Here is a 7,454-nt window from a genome sequence, read left to right as displayed (position 1 = left end):
ACATTATTGAGTATTTTCTAAATGTCAAATGCTATTTATTGTCTCTAATTAAAAACATAGAATGAAAATATTTCCATTGGGCATAAATATTTCTATTGGACATGCATCTATCTTCTAACCTTTATTCTAAATCTAATTTTCAGCTAAACTTCTTGAAAACTGTCTCTATTTGCATTTTCAGTTCCTAATTACATTATTCAACCCATTTCCCCATGGTCACTATAGGTCAACTAAAGATAAAGGTGAACTAACATGAAATTGGATGCTGTTTATATTAGAGTGAATTTTGTAAACTAGAAGTTGTCTGTGGTACTTCAGTGAGTAAGAATGTCTCAAGACCCTATTTCTTTAATATCCTAAGACAATTTTCTGTTCATTAAGCATAGGGCACCTTTGTGACAAAAGGTCAGTAAACAATCAAGTAACAAATTATAGTCAAGTTCAGTTACGTGAGTTAGTACATAAGTTCATTTCTAATAAATGCATCATTATTGGCACATTCAATATGGTGGGAAATAATTGTATAATTGTGCTCTCATTCCTCCTCCTTACCATCAAATATATATATAGATATATATACATACATTCCTATATTTTACAGAGTATGAACATATACATATATATTCCTACATATACATATATACATATATATTCCTATATTTTCTCAGTATAAATTATAAAATAATTTGTGGTTGCCTCATATCAAAGTTGCTCAAGGTTTACACCTGAGCTTAAGAGGGTCACTTCTGGCAGTGCCTGGAACTCCTTATGAAGTGCCAGGAATTGAGCCTGAGGAACTTCATTTAAGGAAAGCATCTTTCCCACTGCACTATCTCTATGAGTCCAAATCAACAAGATTTTGTCGTTGATTTGTAAAGTTTTTCTTCTAAAATTAGAGTTTGCGATCCACCCCAAAAGGGCTTTTGTTATATGTTGTGAGCAAAGGGAGAAGAGACTTGAGAACTTCTGCGTTCCCACTTTTGAGGAAAGGTGGCCAAGACATCAGACAGAGGATAAATCATAAATACAAGCTGCTTTTATTTCTAAAAACATACTCTTCCTTATTAATATATGAAATGATCTAAGAAGCCTGGTTAGAGTATGATATAAAAATGTTAGACAACAAATTGAAATTGAACGTGATTTTTGATTATGCTACACAAAAACTACACTGGTCTCTTAAATGCTTGATATGCACTCAAAGTGATTACTACTGCATTTTGTGCTTTTTCTGTTTGCAATATGAGTAATAACATGCATTTTTCTCTATCCTGTTATAACTATAACTTATGTATTTTCAGTTTCATTTGGTTTTAAATATAATTTTGAGTTTTTTCTTTATATTCTTTTTTGAACTGCTGCATATATTTAAGACCAGTATTTCTTGCAAAGTATAAAGTTTTGATTCATTTGATTACCTTATACTCTTATATGATATACTTCACATATCATATAACATATGATATATGTTGACATCAACTGAGTCATCAGGAGTGATAGCACAGCGTTTAAGACATTTGCCTTGCAAGTGGCTGACATGACTGACCTGGGTTCGAATCCTCCACCCCTCTCGGAGAGCCCGGCAAACTATCGAGAGTATCTCACCCACATGGCAAAGCCTGACAAGATACCTGTGGAATATTCAATATATCCAAAACAATAACAAGTCTCACAATTTGTTGTGAGACATTACTGGTGCCTGCTTGAGCAAATTGATGAACAATGGGAGGACAGTGCTACAGTGCAATATATTTAATGTAAAAATAATACCTTATGTTTAAGTTTTACTATGCTCTATCATTTTTCTATTATAAATTAATTATTATTTTTATTGTTTCATATTTTTACTTCTCTATGACATAAACAGAATATTTACCAAAATTATAATATTCTTCCCCTCATCTGATACAGTAACAAAAACTCTGAATATTCTGGTAACCACTACTTATACTCCACATCTAAAATTAACATTACGAGGGGTATGGTGCCGCCAGCAGGTCAATCTATACCTGTGAGGCAAGTGTATCAGCAGCATGATGGTGCCTTCAGATTTCCAGATACCCCAAAATTGCTACTGTGCCTTTGGCCAGACCCCACAAACTTGGGGCAAAGTTTACCAAGAAAGTAAATGGTCAAAAGTTAGATATGTGGGAGACACACCCACAAACCACCTTGGGCTCAGCTATATAATTGGAGGCATGGCCTCTGTGGTTCCTGATCCAACTGCTTAAAGGCCATGATCCCAGAGACTCAGAAACAAATCTTGAAACCCAATGACTTTTGGCAGAAATGTGTCAGGTCCCTGCAGTAGGTTACTGGCGCTGGGCCACCCAGGTGTGAATAGGTTTCGTGCCTTGGCTTGTTTCCCCTGGCGGCCTGGTGGCCATCATTCTCCAGAGGCCACTGGACAATCAGTTTTGTACCTACAGTGACGAGACACACGGGGCCTCATGGGATGGGGTAGATCCAGCCCTTTCCTCCCCATTCCAACGAGACCCCGAGTTGCTGCCCACGAACAGCCTCTCTGGCTGCAGATCAAAGCTGCTTAATGGCCATGATCCCAGAGACTCAGAAACAAGTCTCGAAACCCAGTGGATTTTGGCAGAAATGTGTCCGGACCCCACAGTAGGTTACTGTCTCCAGGCCATCCCAGGGGGGGAAAGGGTGCTGTCCCTCTGTCTTGTCCCCATAGGCACCTTGGTGGCCATGATCTTCCAGAGGCCATTGGACAGTAAGGATTGAGTCCACAGTGACGAGACGCGCAAGGCCTCATGGGATGGAGGTGGAGCCAGCCCTTTCCTTCCCATCCCAAAGAGACCCTGAGTCACCACCCACAGATGGCCTCTCTGGCTCTGATCAATCTGCTTAATGGCCATGATCCCAGAGACTCAGAAACAAATCTCAAACCTAGGGGCTTTTGGTAGAAATGCGTCTGGACCCCGCAGTAGGTTACTGTCGCCAGGCCACCCCAGGAGGGAAAGGGTGCTGTCACTCCACCTGCTCCCCCGGGCAGCTCAGTGGCTTCCACAGGACATTGGACAGTCAAGTTTGGGCCCGCAGTGATGAGACACACAGGGCCTCACAGGATGGGGTTGGAGCCAGCTCTTTGCATCCTACCCCTGCTAGACCCCGAGTCGCCATGCACGAATGGCCTCGCTGGCTCCTGATCAAGATGCTCAACGGCCATGATCCCAGAGACTCAGGAACAAATCTCAGAACCCGGCAGATTTTGGCAGAAATCCCTCCAGATTTAGTTGTTAAAATTTTGGAACTACTGCAGCTATGCGACATCATATGTTATTCAAAACCAGCAATATAAAGCAAATTGTCTACTGTTGCCTTTTTGGCAGATGTGAGTGTCAGGGTATTATCACAAATAATTATGGTGGGTTTGGTGTCAAAATATTGAATGTAATAAAAGTAGAGAGAGAGTAATGTGGAAATCATTTGCCCCACAGGTAGCAGGAGGGTATGGGATGGGGTATACTGTGGTTTTGGGGGGTGGAGAATGGGCACTGGGGAAGGTACAGGTTTTTCATTGTATGAGCGAGACTTAAAGCCAAAAGCTTTGTGACTGCTCTCATGGTGATTCAATAAATAAAATTATGAAAAATGAAAAAAAAGTAAGGTGGAGTTCATGCCCAATTCAATCAGCCTAATCAGTGGCTGAATAAATAGCAATGCCCCTACATAAATAAATACAAAATTGATATTACATATAAATAAAATAGTTACTTCACCGTGAGATGGATAACTATACTATGCAGACACTACTCCTCTGTAATGAATTTAGTATTAAGTACTTTAAAATCGATTCTATTTTACTTCCATCTAATGTGAAAAATTTTCAAGGGATTTTACTTACTGTTTTTGGTCATGCAATAATATATAGAATTACTTCAGGATTACTTTGTATTAATTTTCTGAAACCTGAATGTGTGATCAATTAGGAGCCATGAATTCTCAGTGATGTTATTTACCACCGAGTGTCTTGAGACATATATTTGGTTTCCATATTTATATATTATATTCCTACAATATCATCAACCTCTCAGATTTCTGAAGAAACCTAATAACAATGTGTCATCTAATGACTTTCAGTAGCATTCAAAGTTTTAAATTTATGATTTAATGTTTTGTTTGTTGTTTTAGCTTGTTGATTGTTTTGAAGGCAGGATCTATGTCTTACTTCTGGATCTCTGTGCAGGGGTCACTGCTGGAAGGACTCAAGGTATAATATGTGTTTCTGGGAGTCAGAACGAGTCTGGTTGCATGAAAAGTCAGCTCTTATATTATAAAAATCTTTATCGATAGAATTGATAGGGAATATCTTTTCTCTAGCTTGAGTAGATAAATAATTGACTTGTTATTAATAGAAAAGTCTGTTGTTTTAGAAGTTAGGAAAAAGAAAATTTACCAAAATTAATTTTGTTGAATATTACAATCTACTACAAAAATAGGCAGTGACTTTTAAAAAAGTATTTGTGCCTAATTTATAATTTACAAGTTATATACTATATATTTTTTTCCTTTTGTCTACAGAGTCAAGAAATCTTATGAATAAGTCAATAAGTATAGAGTATGCAATTGTATTTTCTAGCAAACCATAATATGCCAAAGTATTAAATAAATGTTTCCATATAGACACATATATCTAAAATTGCTACAGCTCAATATACTTATTTATTAAATGAGAAATGCAAAAGAAGGTTCATAATTGGTCATAATCAATTTTCCTTTGTATAGACTCAACTGAAAACTTTTGAATGATATTGCTCATAATCAAAAAATGAATGCAAGCTTGATTATCTAGGGTTTTATGAATCCTATTTAAAAACACCATAATATAATCATGAAATGCAATTCAACTTAAAAATTATAAAAATAAAATTTGAATACAGGTGTAAAAATGATAATATGTTCAGAAAGTTATTTATACGAGTTTCAATTTTAAATACTAATCTACCTATGCATTTATGTTTGCTCACATTTTGTATACTTTATAAAAATTTTTATTCAAAAGTAAAAAAGTAAAAGTAAAGGCCCTCCCGTTGATCATCGATTTGCTCGAGCGGGCCCAGTAACGTCTCCATTGGAGACTTTGTTGTTACTGTGTTTGGCATATTGAATACATCAGGGGGAGCTTGCAGGCGAGATACTCTTGGTAGCTTAACGGGCTCTCCAAGAGGGGCGGAGGAATCGAACTCGGGTCGGCCATGTTGGCTGCGTGCAAAATTTCTTATTCATTATTTTTACGTAGTTTTCAATTATTGTTGGATAAAATTGATGTCTGGGTATAATATGATGAATAGGAAAATATGTTTAGCTAGAAAATAAGTAGAAATGTAGATGTGGAAGATGTTATATATGTGAAAAAATGTTTGACTAAACATTTTTTGAGCTCTGTTAATATTTGAAGTTCACAATTATTGCCTATATGTTAGTCATTCCTTTTCATTTGTTGATGAATATTGATTGACCTATTAGTAATATGAGTAGCCTTTAGTAAATATTTTGAAACGTGAAATATTTTTCCGTGTTGTGTCCCTTTAGTTATTAATTTAAAAGAAGATGATATAGTGGTAGACTAGTTATAAAACCAAATGTTTTACTTAATATATTGTTATGACTAATATACAGGTATGTATAATATTGCATACCAAATTGATATATATAACCATATGCGAAGATAAGTATATTTATAAAAGTTCTGCAAAATTTGGATATTCTATTATTAAATTATAAAAATAAGTTAAAGAGAAGTTATAATTCCTTTAAAATTCTTTGCTTTTTGAGACAGGAAGTACTCAGAGGAAACTCCCAAATGAGTGCTCCAAACAGTGCTCTGGTGACCATCTTGTGTGGGGGATCATAGGACTTCCACCTGCAAAGCATGCACTCACCATATTTGGAGAGTTCTTTAACCCAGGGGAACCTGAAAAAAAAATATTGAACCTTGTGATAATTATTTCAGTAAATATACACCCATAATATATATTTTTTGTGGAAAAAAAATTTAGTGTTTTTACTCATAAAGAAATCTCCCACGAATGATTCTGTTTTACAACATCCATCATAATTAATCTTAATACATTAAATTAACTTAATTAAAAGTTGTATGATAAAATTGCTTTATTTCCTTCCCTTATTGTGATATACTTTTCTTGGAAGAAAATTGATACATAACTACAGTGAAAGTTATAGTTGTTTTCAAATTTTGGCTTATTTGTTTCTTTGATAATCTTTATTTAAATGTTTCTTATTTTAACTTTGCTACTAGAAATAGTAAACGAAGAAAATTATACAGACAAAGTTTACAGTATACCATGAAATTAAATAAATTCCCTTTGGATTCTTCCATTTGAGATTAAGATTTGATATGCATTTTACTTTCCTTAAAAACTTTCATATTTAAAATAATATACAATCCTATATTTTCTGAGTTTACATAGTCTTTTACTTAACCAGGACAAAACTACACAATTGCCATTGCATGTGGTAGACTGAACAAAAGAGCTTATAATAGCCTAGAAATTAAACTAAAAATGCTCATTTAATCAAATAATTTATGAATATTTAGAGAAAATATTCTCTCTATAAGAATAATATTTGCATGTTAAAAAGTGCATATATTTAAATAAAATAGCTATTCCTCTGAGGGTTTTGAATTTACCATTTTATTCTATTTTAACAACACACACAGACATACACAAAGAAAATCTTGTTTCAGAATTTAAAGTGACTGAATGAGTCCAAGTTGAGATTTTGGAAATGCAGACATTTTATCATCAAGAATGAGAACAAAATAAATTAGATGTACCCATTTCAAACACTTAAGTATAACTTATCCTTAATAACATTTCATTTGCAATGAGGACTACTATTTTTCTTGAGCACCTTATTTTTAAAACATTAATCCCTTGTCACTTTTCTGGAATGACAGTTACAGTTCTGATTATGTGAGGAATGAAGAATATCTGGAAAAAAAAATAGTAGTTGGCAGCCAAAGATATAAAAGATAATTGCAAGAGAATTGTGAAAAGTATCTTAGATATCATCACCTTCACTTTTTTGTCCTCTTCCCTCAATAATTAACATGCTTTGTAGTGCTTGGAATGTTATTCAATAATGATTTGTTGAATTATTGTGTGGTTATTGCATTTCAAATTCTGTACTAGATGGTAACATAATCAAAAAATAGATTGTATATTTCTACAAACATAGCTCTACTCAGTAAAAATTATTTAGGAATATAATATCAAGAGAAATGAAGAGAAATGAAGAAAGAAAGGAGATGGGATATAAATTAATCTTACAATCTAGGTTTTTAGCAGACAGCTCCCAGACCTTTTTCCCGTGTACACATATAGAACAGACAACATATATATTGAACTTAGGATTTGGATTTTTAAAAGTAATATTCATTCAATTCAGTTTGCTGAATCCCGGCTGTG

This window comes from Sorex fumeus, unplaced genomic scaffold (genome assembly GCF_029834395.1).
Source record: "Sorex fumeus unplaced genomic scaffold, SorFum_2.1 ptg000098l, whole genome shotgun sequence".
Classification (NCBI taxonomy): domain Eukaryota; kingdom Metazoa; phylum Chordata; class Mammalia; order Eulipotyphla; family Soricidae; genus Sorex; species Sorex fumeus.
This window is presented reverse-complemented; position numbering follows the sequence as displayed.